At 44.6% G+C, this 25,492-nt stretch overlaps 1 protein-coding gene and 1 non-coding gene across 4 annotated transcripts in view; both read right to left on the reverse strand.

The window, feature by feature from the left end:
• Positions 1-25,492, reverse strand: part of PACSIN2 (protein kinase C and casein kinase substrate in neurons 2) — a 139,560-nt gene that overhangs the window by 94,909 nt on the left and 19,159 nt on the right. Inside the window, exon 1 of one of the 3 annotated variants that reach the window (XM_067698315.1) lies at positions 10,803-10,822. The exons of the other annotated variants lie outside the window; for them this stretch is intronic. The gene's annotated coding sequence lies outside the window, so the exon portion shown is untranslated. Of the gene's footprint in view, positions 1-10,802; positions 10,823-25,492 lie in introns of those variants that run through there. 3 annotated transcript variants of the gene reach the window in all.
• LOC137203098 (U6 spliceosomal RNA) lies at positions 4,773-4,879 on the reverse strand. Its single transcript, XR_010932928.1, has one exon. It is a non-coding gene; the product is annotated as a U6 spliceosomal RNA (small nuclear RNA).

Consider the following 25,492-nt stretch of genomic DNA (forward strand, 5'->3'; position numbering starts at 1 on the left):
GACACCCCCAAAATCTCGGTTTGTTTATTTGCTCTTCCTCTCAGCCTTCCTCAAGTGCTAAGAAAAGTTGGGGGAAGGGGGTATTACAAACAGACTATGTATATACTCCTGCAGAGCCCTGATTTCTCTGCCACACTTCTCCATACAGGACATCAAAAAACAGCTGTGTGCAGCATCATCGACATGCAGTGGAAAACTACTTGGCGCTTAAAAGGAATGAGCCACTGACAGAAGTAACATGAGGGAAACAAAGAAACATCATGGTGAGCAAACGAAGCCAGATGCAAAAGATACACACCGTGTGTCTCCTCTTTACATGAAATTCTAACCCAGGAAAAACTCACCTAGGGTGACAGATCAATGTATGCCTGGGGCTGGGGACAGGGGGGCTGACTGCACAGGGGCACAAGGAACGTTTTGAAATGATGGAAATGTTCTGTGTCTTGATTAGGACAGTGGCTACACAGGAGTATCTATTTGTCAAAGCCTCTAAATGAGGGCATTCAGTTGTATGTTAATTAATACCTCAGTAAAGAGAAAAGGGAGGGGGAGGAGGGGGAGAAGACAGGACAGGAGAGAGGAAGAAAGAAGAAGAGGAGGAAAGGAGCCCTCTGCAGAACTTGAAAAACAGAACTTTCTCCTGCTCCCAGCATCCGCATCAGCGGTACAACAGCGATGGACATTCACCAGGAACTGAACTTCAAGGTCCTCTGGTTCAAAGGCCAAATAAAATAAGTTCTGTGTAATGTTAGCACTAAGTATATTTTATTAGGTCTCAATTCTTAGCATAATTGATCCTCTAACACACACAAATGATTCTGATGAGCCCGAATGGTCCACTTTCTAACCAGGTTAGCTCAGTTCTCTCCATCATCACTGCAGTAAAATTTGATAATGCCAGTCAGCAACTTAGAAATGGCAGCTCTCAGTGACAGGTTTCAATGGTTGACAGTCAGTAAATAAGTAAAATCTAATAACGATAATTACAGGTATTAGATTTTCCTTTTTTTTAATTGATAAGTAAATCTTAAATTCTAGAAACCTACCATGTTCATAAATAGGTTATATAAAAACCTTCTGATCTTTTTGTTGTTTTTGTTTTTTGGTTGGGGAGAGGATAGTGGCTGTGTTCGAACCCTACTGGTTAGCCTTTCATATTTTTCATGAACCAAGACATAAACAGAGCCATCTTACCTTTAATACTCTTCTCACATAATGTACATAAAAAGGAATAAACAAAGCCAAATTTCTATCATTCTCTATCAAAGAAGGTGCCAGGACAAGCTAAGTACCAGTTCTATCTTTGGCAAAGTTAAAAAAAAAAAAAAAGGTTAAGACCTTTTATATAAGCTTCTTTGCTTCTCTGACACTTGCTGAAAGCTTAAAAAAAAAAAGAGAAAGAAAGAAAATATGAAGCCAGACTAATTAAAGCAGAAAGCCCAATTAAGAAAAACTTCAAAGCACCAAATGTGACAGGAAAAAACATGTTAATTTATTTCCTTATGCATTTTATAAAATGCCAGCATGAGAAGCAACACCTGGACTTCTAACACAACATCTCAGTGGTTAGGATGTCATACAGCTCCTGCCGCTGCCCCCCAGTCCCAGGAACAGCTCGAGCCTTCTTTGGGCAACACACCCAAAGAAGAAGGTCTGAATTCAAAAAAGAGTGGTGCGCAGAGTTTGTGGTGAGTTTTGGGGTATTTTCAGGAACAGAGTTGAGATATGCTGTGTTAATGTTTTATTAGAGGCTTATTGGTGTGATTTCCCCCCTCATTTATTTATACGTACGCTCTCTCTGCTAGACTCTGGAAGTCACAAGCTAAATAATTCACCACACTTTTCCTTAAGCAGCTTAGAGTTTAGTAGGGTAGACAGACAAGCCCCCCAGAGGACCACACAGTGTGACAAGTGCTACGTAATAGACCTAAGCAGGAGTGAAGGGGGTTGGGGGGTGGGAGGCTGGGAAGAGATGTGGGAAGACTCCCCAGGAGAGGGGACCCTGAGCTGAGTCAGGTAAGAAGGGGTTGTGTCACTCTGCATCTGGCTATGGCTTCCTCTTCCCCAGGGGAGAGGGCAGGGCACCATATGAAAGCTCCAACTTCACTGACCAGCGCCTTTCGTTAAGGGCATGTGAACTAAAATATTGCCTGCCATATCAGTAAACAAAGGATGTTACAGCCATCAAGCCACCACATTACAGCGGCCCGACAGCAAGCCCTGAAGAAACTCAGGATAGAAACTAGATGCCCACCATCTAGCAGTCAACTGCCTCAGCCAACCCCGATGGTGAACCCTGAGGAGACTCGGGATGAGAAAGCACAGGATGCTGGCCCCATGTAGCTGAGGTGCATATCAAAGGAATGATTTCAGTGAGCCCAGACTCTTGCATCTTCCCATACATAGAAAAGTGCTAAATTCCTTAACTTGAGATATCTGGTTTTCTTTTATTAACAGTAACCCTTTGATGTTTGGACTACCTGGTCTTTTGTTGCAAAAACTCCTATATATCCTGGCTCCCCACCATGCCTCTTTGGAACAGTTTCTCAGTGTTATCTGAGAAGTTGTGTCCCAGGCTTGAAGTTCTCAGAATGTCCACCAAATAAAACATAACTCTCAACTTTTAGGTTGTGCATTTTTTTTCGGTCAACAGGCAGAATCACCCAACATAAGGCTGCCAACTTTATTTTGTCCACTAAGGACGTTAAGAAAAGAGAAAACCTAGCACTTAGCATTATTCCATTTCAAAGGCATTTTAATAATTTTAAAAAGGTATTTTAACACTAAAAAGTGGGTCATACAACTTCAGAATAAACGAAAAGCCTCAAACTAAGTGTCTTTAGCTTAAACAATGATTATACTGTTGATATTTTGGCGGCACAGCAGTAAAAATACCATCATAAACTTGTGTCTGGAAACCCTGCAAATAGAGGATTAAATTAGGGACTATTTTATGACATTTTATATACATTTGCCAGGATCTTTACATACAATGATTCCACACTTCATGATAGCCCTACAAGGTGGGAGTACTGTCCCTATTTTTCAGATGAGGAAACTACGGCCGACGGGGCAGTGGCTTCTCTCTGGTCACGCAGCAGTGGCTGTGCATGGGCAGAACTGCTACACTTGGTTCCCTCTGACAGCGGAGGCTGTCCTGGGTCCCACAAACACTGAGTAGGAGCGTTCTAGGTGACGTCTGAGGTCCTTATCAGATACTAAACATCTATTTTATTGCTGTTGCTTTGGCGATAGCAAAGGAAGAATTCAGTTCTGCCACCTTTTACTTATCTATTTTTGATAGTCCCAAACAACCAACTCAAATCCTTTGTGAAACCAGGAGAGGTATAAATATGTAAATAAATGAACGTGGTCCCAAGAACTCCAGAATGCTACCATCACCTTCTCCTTTCTCCTTCCCCATTTTGGACCTGTGCTAGGCATAAGGTGGGAAAGATGGAAAAGATCAAGAACCCCATGTGCCAAGAAACTGGAAACATTTGAACTCTTACTCAAGACTTTCAATCCTGTACTTCAATTTGGCATGTAATAAGAATACATTAAGTGTTTAATAAATGAATAAATCTAAAGCTCGCAGGCACTGTTGAGTGTTATAGAAAGTCAACTTAAAAGACATGGTCTCTAACCTCTAAAAGCTTCCATTCTCTGTCTGAAATATGATTATAAATATAATACAAACTTAGAAGTGTATCTTGTTTTACAAATTTTACGTTTTTCTTCTACTTTCACCATTTAAAATGGAAGTCTACTAAACGGTCTTTTAACACAATGTTCCCAGTCGTACTCTGGCACGGGTCATGATCCTGCCGTGTGAGGACACAGGCCAGGTAACCATTGGAGGCAGGTCCCCTATAGGGTCCTCCACAGACTTCTGCGTGAGAAAAGCAGTACTGAGTTGGGCCAGATGACAAGAGAGGGGCAGAGGTGAGCAGGTGCAGGATCTTGGCACGTCTGTAAGCTTCCTGTGCCTCGGCCTGTAACATGAAGACAGCCTCGATAACCACCTCAGGGCTTGGGAAGACTGAGTGAGATAAGGTACGCGTAGTGTGTTTTTCAATGGTAGCATGGAGATCACCTCCTCAGGACAGAACTGGATGCTCCAGAGGATGCTGATCACAACTAAAGTCAGGGAAGGGTCAAAGGGGCCTCTCCAAGAGTAGGGCTGAAACATAGGAGGCACATACTCAGGCAGCAGCAGCATAAGGTTAACCCCCAGGAAATTCAGAGAGTAGGCAATTAGTAAATGTCGGAAAATCAATGAATCAATGTCATAACAATCCAAATGGAAACAAACTCACAATGACCACAAGGAATGAAGTATGGATATGGACAGGCTGGTTCAGAAGGTCTCCTTATGAAGGAAGATAAAGTGAGGGAACCCTGCCGAGAGGCTGACTGGGCTGAGCACCTGGCAGGAGTCACAGGGAGAAAGCAAGCCACTCAGCCTGGCAGTGGTCACTTTGCATTTGTGACAGGTGACCCATCTTAAGATGAGGGACATGTATCTCTCATGTGTGAAACTAAGCTAAAGATGGACAGGTTACAAAACAGTTTAAATATTATGACCCCATTTGTTTTGCTTCGTTTTGTTTTTAAAGTTGCTATCCTTTAATCATACCAAAAAGCCCTAATCTGATAAAATATCAGACAGAAAAACTGATTAATCTCATTGATATCTTACAGGCAGAGATGCTATTGAAAATGTCCAGCATTTGATAGGCAAGGGGGATGAAGCACATAATAAGATTTGAAAATATATGGAGTGCTTCACGAATTTGCGTGTCATCCCTGCACAGGAGCCATGCTAATCTTCTCTGTATCATTCCAATTTTAGTATATGTGCTGCCGAAGCGAGCACTCCCGTTTGTTTTTAAAAATCACATTTGTGTGTGTGACTTTAACAATCTGGAGAAGTGTACATCTAGGTACTGACAGTGATTTTCTCTTTTCAAAATCCATATTTGTACTTTACAAAGTACATGTACTGATTTTATAATGAAGAAATAAATGAGTTCCTTTAGGAGTTTTTAAAACCAGACAGATGATGCCAAGGCTGGGTTCAAAAGGGCTGTCCAGATCCCCACTACTGAGAGGGGGTTCAGGACCACAACTCGCAGAAGTCCTCTGTAAACCGACAGATACAGGGAGGTCACAGGCAAACCTCTGCCTGCAGGGCATGTCACCTTCTGCAGCTGGCTTCACCAATGGTGCAATATTTCTTGGGGGAAAGAGGAGGGACGGGATTCCTGAGCACTCCACAAAATTTATTCCATAAAGTCTGAGATTTTACAAACCACTTCTATAAAGAAACACAAGTTCCAGGAAGAGTTAAGACTCTCCAGCCGCACTGAAAAGCAGCAGGTGCTGGCCCCAGCCTCAAGCCAGAGATCTCATCCACAGTGTGGAAGTTATTTAAAACCTCCACATCACATGAATTAATTCCATGCAGAGGCAGGTCTAAGGGAGACAATCTGGTATATAATCAAGTCTTAGTCTGCTGGATGAAGAGAACCAAGTGAAAGGCCCCATCCCCAGCGCCATCCACACACAGGCAAGGACGAGACTTAGGCTCTCAACAGCCAGACTGCCCCTTCCCTAAGAGGGGACAGTGCCTCTGACAGCTCACATGATCGGTGACCACCAAACTCATTCAATTAACATACACACACAAAGCTGTCATAAAGGCCTGAAACAGGTAAGAAGAGACAAACCTACACACTGGGAGTAGGGCTGGGGGTAACTGTATAAACAGTCACAAGTTAGTACTAACTTCCAGAGCCAAGATCCTTAAAGTGTGACACCACCAAGTGTGCTTATTATACCTCATGACAATGTTCACTTTTACAACTCATAACTCGGTGACTGTGTGTTTGCAGGTTAACTGAGGGAGCACAAAGATAGCGAGTTTATCCAGATCCTGGGTCACGCTGTGCTTGTTCCCTCAGTATACCCTTCACAATCCACTGACAATCCCCCACCTCTTAGATAGTCCCTTGGGATTCAGGAGGAGGGGCTAGGATCTTTAAATGGAATCAGTATTTATCTAACTACATTCACTGAAAGACCAGACTCACAATTTGTAAGGTCAAATTGCTGCACATATGAGAAATAGGCTGCATCCAAATTCATTAGATTCAAATGTTCTTTGCAGTAAATTAGTGTGACAATAAATAGTCAAGATTTTCTTTCTATTCCATAAATATATTCCAACTAATTTGTAACCTCATTTTAATTGGAATTATTGTCTGATGGCACACTAATGATTTTTTTTTCTTCAAAGATGTTAAGAAATAGTATTACATAGTTATTAGCAGTATCACTTAACATTGGTTTAGCTGCAAGTTTTTCTTCATATCCGGGCCTTGAGGAGGAAACAAATACATTTAAGATGAGTAATAGCCTGAACAACTCTGGCAACAATCAACATCATAACACCTACACTATCAAAAACAACCTGGGATTCATTATAGCTGTAGATTGGAAATGTTTTTCTCTCTCTTTTTTTAAAATTTATTTATTTTGGCTGCGTGGGGTCTTTGTTGCTGCGCACGGGCTTTCCCTAGTTGCGGTGAGCCAGGGCTACTCTTCACTGTGGTGCACAAGCTTCTCATTGCGGTGGCTTCTCTTGTTGTGGAGCACGGGCTCTAGGCGCACAGGCTTCAGTAGCTGTGGCACGTGGGCTCAGTAGTTGTGCTCGTGGGCTCTAGAGCGCAGGCTCAGTAGTTGTGGCGCACAGGCTTAGTTGCTCCACGGCATGTGGGATCTTCCCAGACCAGGGCTCAAACCCATGTCCCCTGCGTTGGCAGGCGGATTCTTAACCACTGCACCACCAGGGCAGCCCTTTCTCTTTATTTTTTATCGAAAATGTTAAACATATAAAAAAGAGAGACTAGAACAATGACCCCTAGTTTCAACAATTATCAACACATGGCCAATCTTGTTCCACCTATGATTATGAAAATTGTTAAATGCTCACAGAAGCATGCAACTCAAATACATCTTTACTTGACCCTGCAGGTCCACAGCACGCATCCTCACGCTGGGAAGAGGCACAAAGCAAGAAAAGCAGGGGCATTGGCCTGAAGGACTAGCAACCCAGTGGGGAACCAGAGCCACATAAAACATGTATAAAATCAAGGAATAAAAATACTAAGCCTGGGGCTTCCCTGGTGGCATAGTGGTTGAGAGTCCGCCTGCTGATGCAGGGGACACGGATTCGTGCCCCGGTCCGGGAAGATCCTACATGCCGCGGAGCGGCTGGGCCCGTGAGCCATGGCCGCTGAGCCTGTGCGTCCAGAGCCTGTGCTCCGCAACGGGAGAGGCCACAACAGTGAGAGGCCCGCATACCGCAAAAAAAAAAAAAAAAACTACTAAGCCTGCAAGGTGAACCTCTGCAGTGATAAGCCATGCTGACGTCACTGTACTCCCTGATACGATACATGAGGACAGCACTTCACCTCTGCATATTCTTCACCCAAACTCATCAGGCCAGTCTAACAATGTGAAAAACACCAGGCAAACCCAAATTGACGGCCACTCCTCAAAATATCTGACTAGCATTCTTCAAAACTGTCAAGGTCATGAAAAATAAGGAAAGACAGAAAGCGTCACAGATGGAGGAGACTAAGAAGCCATGAGGACTAAATGCAATGTGATATCCTGGATTGGATCCTGGAACAGTCCGAGAACCTCAGTAGGAAAACTAGTGAAATCCAAGTAAAGCCTGTAGTTTATTTAATAACACTGTCCAATGTTAATTTCTTAATTCTGACAAATGTGTCATGTTTAGGTTAAGTTAACATTAGGGAAAACTGGGTGAAAGGTACATGAAGAATCTGTTTTATCTTTGCAACTTTACTGTATATCTAAAATGTTTCCAAAATAAAGTTTATTACAAAAATAATAATATAAAAAATTTAACTGGCTAATGAGTATTCATTATATCCTTCAGAAGAAGGAGTCAGTGACAATGTAGTTTTCATTTCAAAATTCAGCCTGGGAAGACGAAACCTAAAGAAACAAAGCAATTTGTTAAAAAGTCTCAAAGAAAGTAAGCACCTTGAAATGAAGGCAGGGCCCCCGGCCACACCAGGTGATTGGTGGCAGCACACCACTGGGGAACCTGTGACTGTGATAATGAACTGGGCTGACAGCCAGAAGTGACTTCCTAACCTCGAGGCTGCCCCTGCCTGGTCTCCCGCTCCACCCAGAGCAGTGCTGGTCAGGCGCCAACCCAGTCTCCTTGTACCACCCTAAGCTGCCCCCAGCCTCCCCCCGGTCCTCTCCCCACGAGCCCATCCTCAGAGCACCAGCACCTCTCTTCATTCACTCGGCAATCTCTGAGGGGCTGCAGGTTACCACTAAGCTGAATGCAATAAAAGGAGGCGGTATTACAAACCACTACATAATAATTCATTTTTTTAAAATAGTAGTTTATCTAGAGAAAAGATGAACTGTGATCAGAACTGTACACCAGGAAACCTGAAGTTGCAGCACTGAACAAGGGAGGGGCTGGAAGCAGCAGCAGCAGCAGCAGCATTCTACCTTCAGTCTTTCTGACCTGGAGACCACGCTTGGAACAACCGAGCCTACGAGTGCTCACTCGTGCTTTTAAATAGCTTTGAACGTGCTTCTTTGTAACAGCACCATCCTACATTTGAAATAGGACACAATTCTAGAAATGAAAGTGCAGATCTGGATTTTCAAACTATGAACAGCATGTGGGGATTTCATTCATTCTGAAGCAGATTTAAGATGACTTCTGTGGCTGGGAGCAATGCAAAAGTAAATACCCGTGGCAGAGCAGCCGGATGTCTGCCTTCGCGCAGAAGCAAACATGTCTTGCGCTTGAACGTCAGCCCAAATAAGAACTTATGTGAAATATTCCTGCCCAAAATGCCCTGCAACAAAATTACTGAAAGACAAAGAGAGGAAACCAGCACTGATGTTTTTAAAATAATCTTAAAATAAGATGACAATCTAAAAATGTTGTACTTGTTCTCCATAACAATTTGAAAATGAACACAATCTGCCATGTTCCTCATCGATGAGGCAATCCCTCCTGAGCAACTTCATTATTTCTGCTTATCCAGTAACTGAAGAGAGTCTTACAAAATGCAAGTCAAAACTTCCCCAGTGCCCTGAAGTATGCAACTAGGAATCTGGCCAAGAGTGTCACTGCTCAACAGCCCTCCACTGAGGCTTCACCCTTTAACGTCACATTAAGAAAAAGGCTACATATGGTTCCCCCATTCATTTTTTTAATGTTTTCTTAAACTAGAAACTTTCCAAATACACCTTGGACTTTACACATTTGTCAGTTTTGCAGAGTTCATGGGCAAGCTCTCAGGCCACATGCCTGTGGCTCCGGTAGGTTTGACAAGCCCCGCACCAGTGCCAGGCGTGGCCCCCTTCCCCAGATAGCCGGTGGGGTGGATGCTCCCCTCTCTGAGCTGCTGCGGAAGCAGGCTGTTGTACTCCATCCAGTCTTAGGCCTGTGCCTGTCCCCTCCTCCTCCCTTCCCCATCCTGTCTCACTGCCCTCGTTTCCTTGGCACCTAGGACAGGGCTTAGTACCTAGGGGCACAGCATATACCAAAAGAAGAAAGGAAAAAAAAAAAAAAATCCATGAGAGAAATGGCAGCTTCGCCCTTGGGCGTGTACAGCTCAGGTGTGAATGCCAAGCCTCAGGAATAGAAGTGCACCTCAACTCGAAGCCTAGAACAAATCCCAGCTCACAACCTACCAGCTGTGGCCTCACAAAGTGATTTCACTCTGAGTCTCAGTTTCCTCGACTGTAAAAAGATCAGCCCCTCCCACCCCTTTTCTTTCTCTCTCCATCCCAGACCAACACAAGGTAGCCATGTGGAGCAAGCGTGTCTGCTCTACGGATGCAGCTGACCCTTGCAGAGGCTGTGCCAAAGCCTGGAACACAGTCAGGGCAAGTCAGCACATCCCCCGGCTAGCGCGGCATCTGCTGCGTGCACCATATCCTCTGGACCTGTTACAAAGGTGGTGTTTTGGTCACATTCTGACTCTCTTGTATCACTCTCTCATAGGTCTGAACCTGAGTGAGTTTAACTTATGAACTCTCTCAAACCCAATGCCAACGCTCAATTATTAGCATTTATTAAGCTCCACCATACGCTCACCACAAAGTTAAGTGCTTTCAAGGAATACAAAGATCGTTTAAGTCAAAGCCCCCATTCTTGTGATTTACTCATCAGGAAGATAAAACTAAAATAATTCTATTAAAAAGCAGAATAGAGGAAGGAGGGGTTGCCTCTTCTTATATTGACCAGGTACAGACCGGAAACAGACCCACAGGCTGCAGTAGGAGAGGCACGGAGAGTTTTCGTTTAGTGGGAACAGAGATTCAGTTTGGGATGATGAAAAAGCTCTGGAGATGGCTGGCTGGTGATGGTGGCTGCACGACAGTGTGAATGCGTGATACTTAATGCCACAAAACTGTACAGTTAAAAATTATCAAAATGGTCAGTTTTATGTTATGTATATTTTACCACACACACACAATTTTAATTTAGAAAAAAAGACAGACCCACACATATTTCAAGATTTCCTAAGTGACAGAGGTAGAGTCCCAAGGTTCAGGAGGGCCACTCAGTAGTGAGGCTGTCTCAATCAAACATGCACTCAGAAGAAAAGAAAACTAGATTTTTACCTCACACCAAACTCAAAAATCAGTTACAAATTACTCCACAAAGACTAAGGGTTAATAGGAAAAGCAAAAACTTAAAATTGTTAAAAGAAAATACTGAGTACCTTTATGATCTCGCAGCAGAAAAGGATTTCCTTTAAAAAGTCCTTAAAAATACCTATCATAAAAGAAAGGATTAATATAGACAACTACATTGAAATTTTAAATGTTTAACAAAAGACAACATAGTGAAAGTGAAAAGACATGCACAAACTATGAGACAATTCCTGTACCTCATATAACCAATAAATCAACTGGTATACAGAATGTATAAAGAACCCATACAAATCAATAAGAAAAATACAGACAACCCAAGAGAAAAAATGGGAAAAGCCTTAATCAGGCATGTCACCAAGAGAACCCATGAATTGTTAACACCCATGTGGAAAGAGGCTCATCACCCTCAGTAAGCAGGTAAGTTCAGACCAGAATGAGATAACATTTGACATCCGCTAGGTGGGTAGGATTAAGCAGCGTGACCATTAGCCCGTCTGGGCGAGGATGTGAGCAATGGAAATTCACACATGTGTTGGGTGGGAGAGTAAACTGGCACCCAACCTGGAGGAGGTATTTCTGCATGCTGAGCACACTCAACCCCAGAGGCCGCAAGTCTACTCCTATACAAACCTTAGAGAAATGAGTGCGCCAGGAGACCTGTACAAAGAAGGTTCATAACCACAGTACTCCTACTGGTCAAAAAAAATGGAAGCAATCCAATATCTGCTGACAGGAGGATGATAAATTGTGGTCTATGCATGTGATGGTTACATTTTATGTGTCATGAAATACCCAGATATTTCATCAAACATTATTCTGGGTGTCTCTGCAAGGGTGTTTTCTGATAACATTAACATTTTAATTGGTAAAATAGACTGCCCTCCAAAATGTTGGCAAGCCCCAATCCAATCACTTGAAGGCCTGGACAGAACCAAAAAGCCAACCCTTTGTAAGAAGGAATTCTCCACCTGTCAGCCTTCAGTTTTCATCTGCACCATCAACTCTCCCGGGTCCCTAGGCTGCCAGCCTTTGCAGGGAACTGGAACTGCACTACCGGCTTGCTAGTCTCCATAATCACGTGAGCCAACTCCTCAAAATAAATCTCTTTCTGTACATATATAGATCCTATCGCTTCTCTTTCTCTGGAGAACCCAAATACAATATACACAGTGGAATATTATTCAGCAGTAAAAATGAAATTCGCAGATTACTTGATTCCCTTTTGATAAAGCTCATAAAAACTGAATATATTATTTACAGACACATATATATGTGTGTAAGTGTTCTCTTTTTTAAAAAAGCAAGAGAATGATCAAATATCCTGGAATACCTGTGCCCCTGGCAGGAAGCCCCAACCAAGAGCCTCCCTGTGGTGCACAATGGTTTCAAGCTGGGAGGCTGCTTTTGAGGTTTTTATAATTATGCTTCGAAACGTACATATCCATCACCCATTGTTTACATAAATTTTAAGCTAATAAAGCATTTCTAAACTAGAGGCAAAAAAGAATAGTGCTATAAGAAAGACACAAGAGGGGCTTCCCTGGTGGCGCAGTGGTTGGGAGTCTGCCTGCTAATGCAGGGTACACGGGTTCGAGCCCTGGTCTGGGAGGATCCCACGTGTCGCGGAGCAACTAGGCCCGTGAGCCACAACTACTGAACCTGCGCGTCTGGAGCCTGTGCTCTGCAACAAGAGAGGCCGCGATAGTGAGAGGCCCGCGCACCGTGATGAAGAGTGGCCTCCCACTTGCCACAACTGGAGAAAGCCCTCGCACAGAAACGAAGACCCAACACAGCCCTAAATAAATAAAATTAGACATTCTGTTAGACATTATATATATATATATATATATATATATATATATATATATAAAATAATATTAAAAAAAAAAGAAAGAAAGACACAAGGAAAAAAACACAGGTGTTCAACAAATGCCAGGCTAAAATCAGACCAATGCTGAGACCCGCCCCTCCCACCAAGGCTTTCCAGGCCAGTCTGGAAGGTCTAATCTGACCTGTACCCCTCCAGGGTTCGGATCATTCAGGCCTTCCCTCCCTCTCTCATTTTGAGAACATTGGTCCACTTATTTTGCATGCGGAAGAGGAAGGGGAAGGTTAGAAATTATGACTGGGCTAATTCCTTGCAGAGAGAAAACAGAACCATGTGCACCTGCCAGGCTAAGCCACCTGCTGCTGACCCTCGGTGCCCTAGATGTCATACTTGGTTCCCAGTGCTCCTACTACTACAACAAAACTGCTCCCCTGGCCGTTTAGAGGTGGCTTGTTACTTTTTGCAATCCTCTTCCCCCCTTGACCCCAGGAATTTATTCCTGGTTCCTGCAGAGTGAGAGCAGAAGCCACGCCCACGGTACAGTGGGAAGGGCAGGCCTTAGGAACAGGTGGTCATGTGCTCCAGACAGAAGAGAAACACAGGGCCAGCTCAGGCTGGACAGACACTGCCACAGCGGCTCCTCTGGCCCCTCTCCCTGCAAGCCTGTCAAGTCCAAAGGATCATCTGGGGATCCACAGATGTGAGGGAAGAGTACTACATACAGGCCTCCCTGTCATGCCTAGAGTTTTATTAAATGGCCACTTAACGTGCTCACTGCTGAGTTCTGGTAAGTATTTCTGTACTCGTTTTATGACCATTTTTCTTAGATTTTTATTAGGATTAGCTGCAGAATTTTATTATATGCCTTCCAACCATCTGCTGATTTAGTCAACGCAGGTTTTCTTTTTGTGTACTGAATTGTTATGCATGACATTTAATTGAGCACTTACTATGCACCAAGCCCTGCTCTAACCACTCTACATGTAATATCCCATTTAGTACTGACACCAACTCTGTACGATGGCACTCTTCTTATCCTGCTAATTTTACAGATGAGATTGAAGCTCAGGGAGATTAAACCATTTGGCCAAAGTCAGAGTAGTACATGGCAGGACTGGGATACAAAATATGCTCTAAGCCCTAGGCCACAGCTTTCTCCAGCTGACACAATTCCTCACATGAGGCTACCCTTGTACTTCTGGAATAAACCTTGCTTGGTCATGGAGAATTAATCTTTTAACACACTACTGTATTCAAGTTATTGTTTTACTTAGAAACATATTTAGAAATGTTGCAGATATATATATATATATATATAAACATATATATGCACACACACATAGGAAATTGGTCTATAGCTTTCTCTAGATAATAGATGGAACGGGAAATAGGAAACCTAAACACTATAAAGAGATAAGCATATTTAACTACATAAAAATCTTCAAATTTTATGGAAAAAGACATCTAAACGAAGGAAAAACAAATCATAGAAACAGTAGCCAGGGGGATTGTTGTATCTGCAATAGTAACAACAAAGGATTTATAGCCCAATATACAAAACCTCCTAAAAACTGGAAAGAAAAACAATCCAATGCCGGGTGGGGGGGTGGGGGGGCAACAAAAAGCATGTATATAGAATTCACAGAAGAAGAAGAAATACTAGTGGCCAATAAACATGTGAAGTGATGCTCAACTTCACTAGTACAAATTAACAATGGGAAGGAATTCCCTGGCGGTCCAGTGGTTAGGACTTGGCGCTTTCACTTCCCAGCTGGGTTTGATCCCTGGTCAAAAAAAAAAAAAACAAAAAAAAAAAACAATGGGATATGAATTTTACCCATCAGATTAGGAAAAAAACATCTAGTGCTGGTGGAAATGCCCAGTAAATGGTGTCCTCATACACTGTTGGTGTATGTCCTACAAAAAGGCTGAAGCTATTCAATCTGGCCTAACTTCCAGAAACTACTGACCTGGAGAGATACCCAGAGTATAGTATTCATTCATTCATTCACTCCACAATAAACACCTACCACATGCAGAGCACTTTGTTAAATCTTCGTTCTCAGAGAGCTTAAAATCAGGAGCGTGACAGCTAAAGGGAAGTGAAAACAGCAAGTTGCTGAGTGATGCCTACAGTATTAGTCCTTTTATTAAAAACACACTGATGTTTGTGAGAGCCTGGAGGAAGTTGTGAAGGCTCTGCTACACTGAAGTGGTCAACGCTGGTTCATCTCAGACTCTTGGTGTTGGAGGTTTATTACCATCTTGCTGTGCATACATCTTTTTTGTTTCGCTTGGCATGAGCATATAGCAAAAAATGCAATAACCTGTAACTTTGAGAAATCTAATAAAGAATATTGCAAACAGCTGTCATTGCACACAACAAAGAAGAGCACGAGGTCCACATCAAGTTAGCGGCAGAGCCAAGAGTCCACCCTCTGTCCGGCTGACTGACCGCAAAGCTGGGCTCTTCACTCCAGATGATACCGTTTCTCCTCACTTGAGTTCACCCACCCACACAGGGCAGAACTCAGGAAGACTGCTATGCTCATGTGGGCAGTAAGTTTCGGGAGGCAGTCTGGCAACATTTCTTGAATTCATAAGAATCACATATTTCTTGAGCTCCTATGGGTGATGTGCTATGTTTTTTTGCCTCTAGAAGCTCAGGTGGACTCACTGGAGATGATACAAAAGTGCATTTGCTATCAGGATGCATCCTGGCCTTTGGTTAATGTGTTATCCATTTCATGGGCACTCTACAAAGCGTTTCCCAACAGGCTGCTCTTTGCCTAGCATCCATTCCTCCTCCTTCTGGCAACAACATTCCAACTGGGCTTTGAGGAATCCCCCACCCCCTGGAAACAATCCCCTCCCCAGCTCCTCTGCAGGGTCCCCCTGGGTCTGTGAAGCTACCTTACCCAACGTCTCCCAAGGAAGTGCTTTTATGCTCAGGTTAGCTTAGCACCACAGAACTGTGACCAGTACGTTGTTTCCTGACTGAAAGGAACCCCATCCTTCTTGAGGAACCCCCAGCAACAGGGGTATTATGAAGCTTTGTCACTTAGGAGAAATAGCAAGTGCCTCTACAAAGGATAGACATAGAAACCTCAAAAGGCTTCAGACGTTCTTCCCACTGCCTAAGGCCCAGTGACAGTTACATCTGTTTATATCTCTACTAACAGAAAAATATTCAACTAAAGACAGAAAGAAATGAATGGCCCAGGTCAAATACCTGCTTCTCCATGAATTCTCTGATCCCTTCCTGCTGGGAGTATATGCTGTCTCTGAAGGCATCTGCCACATTTTAACTGTGTTACAGATTCTGAAATACAGAAATTGCCCCCACCAGGCTGGAAGTTTCCTGAGAGCAGAATCCCTGTCTAATTTACTAAAAGACCCCCTTGGCATTGTGGCCACATGTGACAAACAGAACCCCATGTTGCCCAGTGTACTAAACAAGTGTTTGTCCCCAAACCTGTTTATGTCAATTGTACATATAAATTGCAGGGACTGCCCTGGTGGCACAGTAGATAAGAATCCGCCTGCCAATGCAGGGGACATGGGTTTGAGCCCTGGTCCGAGAAGATCCCACATGCCACAGAGCACCTAAGGCCGTGCACCACAGCTACTGAGCCTGCACTCTAGAGCCCGCAAGCCACAACTACCGAAGCCTGTGCACCTAGAGCCCGTGCTCTACAACAAGAGAAGCCACCGCAAGGAGTAGCCCCTGTTCACCACAACTAGAGAAAGCCCACGCACAGCAATGAAGACCCAACACAGCCAAAAATAAATAAAATTAAATCTTAAATAAATAAATGCATATGTACTTATAAATATATATGGATGTGTATATGTGAATGTATATATATACATACATATACACCTCACTGTATAAGCCTATGAAATAAGTGTATAGTTGCTAAGATTTTTAAAAAGTTTAAAAACCCTAACTAAATCATAGGTGTGGGTAAGACAGGTAAGATAAGTGGACTGGGTGAAAATTTGTAAAATCTAGGATTTAGCGACTCAGGTTGCTTTACATATCCAAGTTCTCAATCCTCTTCAGGCAAAAACCAATATCAAACAGTAAATTATAGGCATAGTTTATGCAAGAAAACTGACAAGTCTGATCAGCAGATTCAAAGTAAAAGAAAAGGTCAATGAAAGATTGGCACACGAAATATAATCTTTTTTTAAAGTTAGAAATAAAATGCCTAAACTATGCATTTTTTTAATGATTCTTGCTTTACCTAACTTCTTCAGTTAGCTGACTACTGGCCAGTCTCAGTCCCATGAGACAAATGCTAAGCTACCATTGGTCAGGGGTCATATCAAGTACTGGGAACAGCACTGCCTCATGTAAAATAAACTAAGACTCAGCTGAAGGAGCTGTGCACAGGCTATGAGGCACCACACTTAGCATGGCATTAAAAACATTCTTCCCTGCCATCAGTGAAAATAGAACAGCTATACAATTTGCTTAAAGACCAGGACAAATTAATAAAAAGTATCTAATTCAGAATTCTCAATTTCCAATCTAAAAGAAAAAGCCCCAAGGAATTCCCTGGCCGTCCAGGGGTTAGGACTTGGCACTTTCACTGCTGTGGGCCCGGGTTCGTTCCCTGGTCTGGGAACTAGGATCCCACAAGCCGCGCGGTGTGGCCAAAAGAGGAAATGAACTGAAATTAAATAAATAAAAATAAATAAAAGAAGGGACTTCCCTGGTGGCGCAGTGGTTAAGACTCCACGCTCCCAACGCAGAGGGCCTGGGTTTGATCCCTGCTCAGGGAACTAGATCCCACATGCATGCGGCAACTAAGGAGCAGGCGAGACCCAGCACAAAAGAAAGACAGGAGGGGGGAGGGGGAGGGGGAGACAGGGGGAGGGGGGAGAGAGAGAGAGAAAGAGAGGAAGAGAGAAAGAGAGAGAGAGAAAGAGAAAAAGGCAGGAAGGGAGGGAGGGAGGAAGGAAGGAAGGAAGAAAAGAAAAAGCCTCAGGTTTCCCTGAAGGTACTCTGATGTTGATATGTTAACGTAATAAAACTTTGCTCCCAAATGGATAACTAATAAGGACCTGTTGTATAAAACAAAAACAAAACTTTGCTCCCACCTGGCACTCATCCACCTCCCCTCATCCACCTCCCCAAATTGAGCCTGGAGATAATGTGAAAACCCACCTGCCAGGGACAAAAGCATGATGCCTATGAGCTTTTGTGCCTGACCCAGGACAGCTGGTTAGCTACACCTGATGCAGAGATGGCTCCAAGTGGAAAAAACACTCCCTTCAGTTGGTGCTTCAGGACATCTGGGAATAAGGAGCAGAGCAAACCAGAAGGAAATGGAAATTAAATTTCTCTTACCTTACCTGTGCCAAAAGATTACAAAGCTTTGGCCTATTTGACCATTTCAAGAGTAACTTAGCCTGGGGAAGTGCTGAACACATCCCCCTTACGGAGATAGAGGTCTCCTCCTCCCCTTGGCTCACCGACAATGCCACCAATTTAATAACGATGAGATCTTGAAGTCAAGCTGTTGTGAATACACCAAAAGAAGCAAGTCCTTGCCCAAAAGAAGCGGGGTGGGGCAGGGACAGTGGCTGGAAAACAGAAATGAGGCCAATACTTAATTTTCCTTATTCTAAATTAAACCCTAGAGATGGACATATATTGGTTTGTTTCTTCTGTTTGATAACCAAAGGTCAGGAAAGCCGGATGCTCCCTATAAAAAATGAAATCAGGAAGTGTGCAGGGATGGCGCGACTAGAGAGAGACCCTCTCCTTCAGCTGCACACCTCTCAGGGCGGGGTGCTCACCCCCAGAGACTGGCTGGCTCCTCCCAGGGCTGCTCCTGATGGGCTCCACACTCTGCCCCCTGGGGCCAGCACATGGGCATGCTTGGAGGCTCCATGGTGGTCCCAGGCTCTACACACCCCTGGCTTCACTTCTTCCACACCCAGACCCAGTTCCAGGGCTCAGCAAGGTTACCCTTTCCTACAGCACCCCCATCTGACCGCATGAACCAGTCCTCAGCCAACCCCTCAGAAGGGCCTACCTGGTTTTGAAACACTTGCTAACAGAAAGGGAACAGCACAAAGAACAGCCCCACCCCCGCACTCCACACCAAACACACACTCACACATCTGTCTTACAGCTTCAGGTGGTTTTAACCTCTGCCTCTACACCACATCATATTCTGAATGAAGGGGTCAAGTCTGAAAAAGACCTTGAAACCTGACAAGTGCTCCCCACCCTATCCCCACCCAGAAATCGCTGAGTACACCCACCTTCTCCCCCCAGACTCTACAGCCCTGTCTCCACTTGGAGCCATTCCACCCACCTCCACCCCACCATACCCTCCCCTCACCGACTGCAGCTTGATGTCCATTAAGGGTTCATATGGAGCCACCAGCCACCCATCCTCACCCCCACACCACCAGCACAAAGGACACATCAAGGTCATCTTGACTGAGCCTCAGGGTCTGGCACACCGCAAAAGTCCAGAATCAGGAAGCTCGAATTTTAATTTCAAAATGTTCTACATTATCTGGTCAGGCAACTCCAAGTTGATTTCCTTTTCCTCAGAATTAATACAGAAAAAACAAGCATTAGACAGGGGAGAAACATGAAAAGGGAGACCAGGAGCTACACTGGAGACTTAAAAGAGGACAATGATAGCTAGCAAAAGAAAACTTGCTCAATGGGAAAGGAAAAGCCATCCAAACTAAACAAAATGATGCCGCTGTCATAAGCCACAAAGCTCGCCCACAGAAGTGGTCAGCAAGTCTGGCAAACATCCCAGCTGTTTAGGAAAGAGCAGTGGCCACCCAACTGGAACATCCACAAATATAAGCCAAGGGCAGCATTAAGCTGGTTAAACGAAATTTAAAAGAAGGACCTTGGAGCCTCTCTCCCCTTTCTAGCCATGCTACCACCAGACCAGCTCCAAACCACCACATCTTAGATCTCACACCACAACTGCTCATTCACACCACACGTTCATCAGGGCCTTCCAAGGCCCGCACTGTTCTGAGAGGAGAGAGTACGGGACAGACAGGCCGCTGCTTGTGTGATGGTCTAATAGAGAGGGATGGAGGTAACTTAACACGCACTGAGATCCATGTGGGAGCACGATGACTTCAGACATGCAACAGAGATAGCAGGACAGGGAGCAAATTTAGACTGAGTAGTCAGGGAAAGCCCACTGAGGAGGTGGCTTTGGTGCTATAACCAGAAGGATGAGAAAGAGCCATCCAGGCAAAGGACAGTCCAGGAAGTAGGAACCACATGTGCAAAGACTCTAAGAAGGGGCAGTTATTACTGCATCAAACATTTGCCTCTCTACATACAAACTCTACCCTTTTCTAGCCATTCCACTCTACATACAAACTCTACCCTTTTCTAGTCATTCCAGAAAACTTTCCTGAAACCCAGATCTGATCTTATCCTACTCTTCTGCTTAAAAACCTTTGTTGATTCCCAATGCCTATATAATATCCAAGTCCCTGAATTTCTCAAGCGAATTTTACTGTATGGAAATTATGCATACCCACACCACACAGAGATACAGACATCTCCACTGTCTCCATGAAGCCTCCCCTGACTACCATCTCCTGGCTGCACCCACAGCTCTCTCCCCTCACACCACTCTGACAGCTGTGGAGTCTGCTACCCGCTCCATATTTGGTTAATGAGAGGAGACATTTCCCATGGCTGGGGTGTGTCCACATCTCTGCCCCCCAACACAGACCAGGACGGAGCCACGCACATCACAGCATTCAGAGGAACACAGGACAGACATCACCACTGACACCCTCGCGCAGAGCTATGTGTGAGCGGAGGCCGCGCGCTCACATCCCAGGCTGTCTTAACTGCCCTCTGCGGCCGGACGCTTAGAGAAGAGGCTGTGTCAAGGAGCCCAAGGGTGCCATATGCCTACCAGCCCCATGCTACGGGCAAAGACCAAGACCGGCCTGCCTTCAATTCGTGGCTCTGCACCTACTAGCTGGTAAAACTGAACAAATAGCTTAGCTCCCTCTCTGAACCTGTTTCCTTTATGTGTAAAGAGGAGGTAACAGTGTTAGCCTTGAACCCCTACAGTGAGGGCTGGATATAATGTATGTGAAGTACCTCCCACACGGTAGGGGATGAACACTGATCCCTACTGTTAGCTTTCAGGCTGGTTAGCTCTCCACGGAGGAGAATTCTATCTCAAGCCCCTAAACAACACCCCTAAACGCAGCTGGCTCTTCCCCTCACAGACCTCACTGGCCACCCACCATGGTGGTTCAAGACCACCCACTCTGAGCTCAGGAGGAAAGACTGCACACACCCCTACTGGTACCATGTTCAGAAGTCAGACATGTGCCAAGAGCAGGAGTGGACAGCTACCAAGTGAAACTTAAACCCATTTTCATAAAGATACAACTCAACCTTCTATTTCCCTTACCTCCCTCCTCCCCCTCCCCACACACACACAAACGTGAAAGTAGACGGGTAAGATTGATTAATCCTGCCTCCTAATAATTAAAGCAAAAAATACATTATGCAATGAACTGGAAATTTAATTCAAAGGTTCGTATCTCAACAACCCAGGAGAGTCCAGCCTCAGGATCCATCAGCCAAAAGTCTAAAATTCCTTGAACTACAGCAGCTCAGGACTAAAACCACATAGTCACAGGCATGTGGACTGCAGTGAAATGCAGCAAAATACTTCTAAATAGCTCTCTGTACTAAACACAGTTCAGTTAGCATTTCTTGCCAAACTTCTTTCTCCTTCAAAAAGAGACACGGGGGGGGGGGGCCTTCCCTGGTGGCACAGTGGTTGAGAGTTTGCCTGCTGATGCAGGGGACATGGGTTTGTGCCCCGGGGCGGCTGGGCCTGTAAGCCATGGCCACTGAGCCTGCGCGTCCGGAACCTGTGCTCCGCAACGGGAGAGGCCACAACAGTGAGAGGCCCGCATACTGCAAAAAAAAAAAAAAAAAAAGAGACACGGGGACTTCCCTGGTGGCGCAGTGGGTAAGAATCTGCCTGTCAATGCAGGGTACATGGGTTTGAGCCCTTGTCCAGGAAGATCCCACATGCCGCAGAGCAACTAAGCCAGTGAGCCACAACTACTAAGCCGCGAGCCACAACTACTGAAGCCCGCGTGCCTAGAGCTCCGCAACAAGAGAAGCCACTGCAATGAGAAGCCCGCCCACCGCAATGAAAAGTAGTCCCCACTCACCACAACTGGAGAAAACCCGTGTGCAGCAATGAAGACCCAACGCAACCAAAAATAAATAAATAATAAATTAAAAAAAAAAAAAAAAAAAAGAGACACCAAACGAAACTTGATCCATTCTAAGCAATCCATGCTGGCCCCAACATTCCAAAGAAACATTTTCTAAAATTATTTATTGAGCTTACCATAAAAATTACAATGGCATCACAGGCATCTGGGGGAAAAATGTAGAAATTTAAATTTATGATCTAAAAGATGGTCAAAGAAATAGTATTTTTTTTAACACAATAGAAAACTCATTCTCATAGAGGGAAAATAAAAAGATCTATGTAAGTCTCACTCAGGATTTAAGGGAATCACTGAATAATGTTTTTTTTTTAATTAATTAATCAATTTTAGCTGCATTGGGTCTTCATTGCTGCGCGAGGGCTTTCTCTAGTTGCAGCGAGCGGGGGCTACTCTTTGTTGCGGTGCATGGGCTTCTCATTGCAGTGGCTTCTCTTGTTGCAGAGAACAGGCTCTAGGCGCGCGGGCTTCAGTAGTTGCGGCACATGGGCTCAGTAGTTGTGGAGCAAGGGCTTAGTTGCTCAGCGGCATGTGGGATCTTCCTGAACCAGGCATCGATCAAACCCATGTCCCCTGCATTGGCAAGTGGATTCTTAACCACTGCGCCACCAGGGAAGTCCCAATAATAATCCTTTTTAAATGCATCAACATCACTTTCCCCATGAAGGCTGCCCTGGGCGCCTGCAGTCATAGATGATATTACAAACCAACAGGTCTGAGAACTAAGGGTCCTCATATTATTCACGTCACATTTGTTCATCCCACAAATGTCTGCCTTCTATTACATGCCAGTACAAAGGTAAGAACTGTGAATTCCAAGATAAAAGGCAGTCCCTTCCCTCCCCCTCACCTAGCCCAGTGGAAGAAGACCAGCAGGTAGTCAGTCAATCATACCATACATGAGGAGCACTGGGACAGGTGTGGACCTTGCACTCTGTAGCCCCAGGGGCAGGATACCTTAGGTCAAGGAGAAGGGGGTGAAACTAGAGCTGAAGTTTGAAGGATGAGTAGGAGTTCAGCAGGGAAAGATGGTTAGAAAGGGCATTTACAGCAGATGTAACAGGGTCTGTGGAAAGCACATGTGAGAAGGGAAAACAAAGTTCAGTGTGGCAAGAGATGAGGTTGAAGGGGTAAGCAATGGCCAGATCACAAGTTTGGATTTTACTGTGATGGCAACAGGGAGCCACTAAAGAATTTTAATCTGGGGACTTCCCTGGTGGTCCAGTGGTTGAGAATCCGCCTTCCAATGCAGGGGACGCGGGTCCGACCCCTGGTCAGGGAACTAAGATCCCACATGTCGCGGGGCAGCTGAGCCCGCGTGCTCTAGAGCCCACGCGTCACAACCAGAGAGCCTGCATTCTGCAGCTACTGAGCCCACACACTCTGGAGCCCGTGCACCACAACTAGAGAAGCCCAGGTGCCACAACAAAGATCCCACATGCCGCAACTAAGACCCGATGCAGCCAAGTAAATAAACAAATAAGTAAATGTTAAAAAAAAAATAGAAGAAGAATTTTAATCTGGTTAAACAGTTCAACTGCTCCCCACTGCTGATAAGGAAATGAAGACTTAGAAGAGGGAGGCCCATAAACCACTATTTCCATTTTGTTTCCTAAGAGTTAATGACAAATGTTAAATAAAATCCCTCCTGGGCGTCCTTGGTGGCGCAGTGATTGAGACTCCACCTGCCGATGCAGGGGACACGGGTTCGTGCCCCGGTCCGGGAAGATCCCACATGCTGCGGAGCAGCTGGGCCCGTGAGCCATGGGCGCTGAGCCTGCGCGTCCGGAGCCTCTGCTCCGCAACGGGAGAGGCCACAACAGTGAGAGGCCTGCGTACTGCAAAAAAAAAAAAAAAAAAAATCCCTCCTCCAACATTGAATGATGGAAAGCATGGCCCAAAGACTTCTCACACCTGGCCTTCTCTGTGTCTCAGTTTCCTCATCTGTAAAATGGCCTGTAGCCACCCTATAGGGTAGCTGTGAGGACTAAATGGGTAACACAGGTAAAGGGCTTAGAGCAGAGGAAAAGCTCCATTGCTGTTAGATGCTGGTGATGGTACCAGTAGTGCTAGTACTAGTAATACCAGCAGTATAAGAGCCAAGAGAACTGCACACGGGTAAAAAGCGGACAAACGTTTTACTGCCCCCTGTGAAGCTGCTGGCTAGTGGTACAAAGGTGGAGGCCTCTCAGACCCCTTTGTGACTGAAGAGAAAAGAAAAATGAACACCCATTCCCTGTACACACAGTCATAAAGCTGGGCTGAGGCGGACCAGGAGCCCAGAGTGGAGCCACATTCTCTCAGTCTGATGACAGGTCACACTGCTGCCAGCCCACACAGAAGAGAACAGCCCCTCCCACCTTCCTCAACTGCAGCCACGTCCCCAGCCTGGGCACACCCCCACCCATCCAGGCACAGAAGGCTTATTGTCCCTGCACCTCTCTGTACCTGGCAGGCCTTCACAGTCACCTCTGGAAATGAGACACTGCCCGGAACCCACCCACCAGAAAGACCTTAAAGGCTCTGTGCCCAGGCATCTGGAAGGTCCAGAGCAGAGGAAGAGACCCCCTGGGATCCCAGCAGGCATCACCCAGCCCCTTACTCACATGCTGCCCAGTGGTAGCACCTCTTCCATCAAGGGGCTCAAGACATGCATGAAATAAAGAGAAAGCCAGGCTAATGTGAAACTGTCATAAAAGGTGAGAAATCAGGGTGCCTAGAACCACAACTCCCAGACCTTTGGATTTCACCAACTAAAAACTAACCCCCGCTTCAAATCTGGAGGACTTTTCAACAAACAGTACTGAAACAATTGGGACATCCACAGGCAAAAACTAAATTTCAATCCATACCTTACACCATACACAAAAAGTAACTCAAAATGGATCACAGACCTAAATGTAAAACTATAAAATCTCTACAAGGAAACATTTGTCACCTTGGTTAGGCAAAGATTTTAGTTATGACACCAACCAAAAATGCACAAACCATAGAAGAACAAACTGACTTCATCAAATTTTTTAAACTTCTGCTCTTCAAAACACACCGTCAAGAGAATGAAGACAAGCTACAGACGGGGAGAAAATATTTGCAAATCATATATAAGGACTTATATCCAGAATATATGAAGAAATCTCAAAGCTAATTAATAAAATAAACAACCCAATTTTTTAAATGGGCAAACGATTTGAATAGATAGTTCACAAAGGAAGATATACAGACAGCAAACAAGCACTTGAAAAGATGCTCAACATCACTGGTCATTAGGGACATGCAAATTAAAACCACAATGAGACACCACTACAGACCTACTAAAACGGCAAAAATTAAAAAGATGACCATACCGAGTATTGGCAAAGACATGGAGGAACTGGAATTCTCACTCACTGCTCGTGAGAAATGTAACATGGTTCAGCACTTTAGAAATAGAGAATAATTTGGCAGTGTCTTAAAAAGTTAAACCAACAACCACCATATCAACAAGTCATATGACTCTAGTATCTACCCAAGAGCTATGAAAACATAGTCTGTACAAAGACTGGTACACAAAAGTTCATAACAGCTTTATTAGTAATAACCCTAAACTACAAACAGCCCAAATGTCCATCAATAGGTGAATGGAATAACAAACTGTGGCATATCCAT

This window comes from Pseudorca crassidens, chromosome 11 (assembly GCF_039906515.1).
Source record: "Pseudorca crassidens isolate mPseCra1 chromosome 11, mPseCra1.hap1, whole genome shotgun sequence".
Taxonomy (NCBI): domain Eukaryota; kingdom Metazoa; phylum Chordata; class Mammalia; order Artiodactyla; family Delphinidae; genus Pseudorca; species Pseudorca crassidens.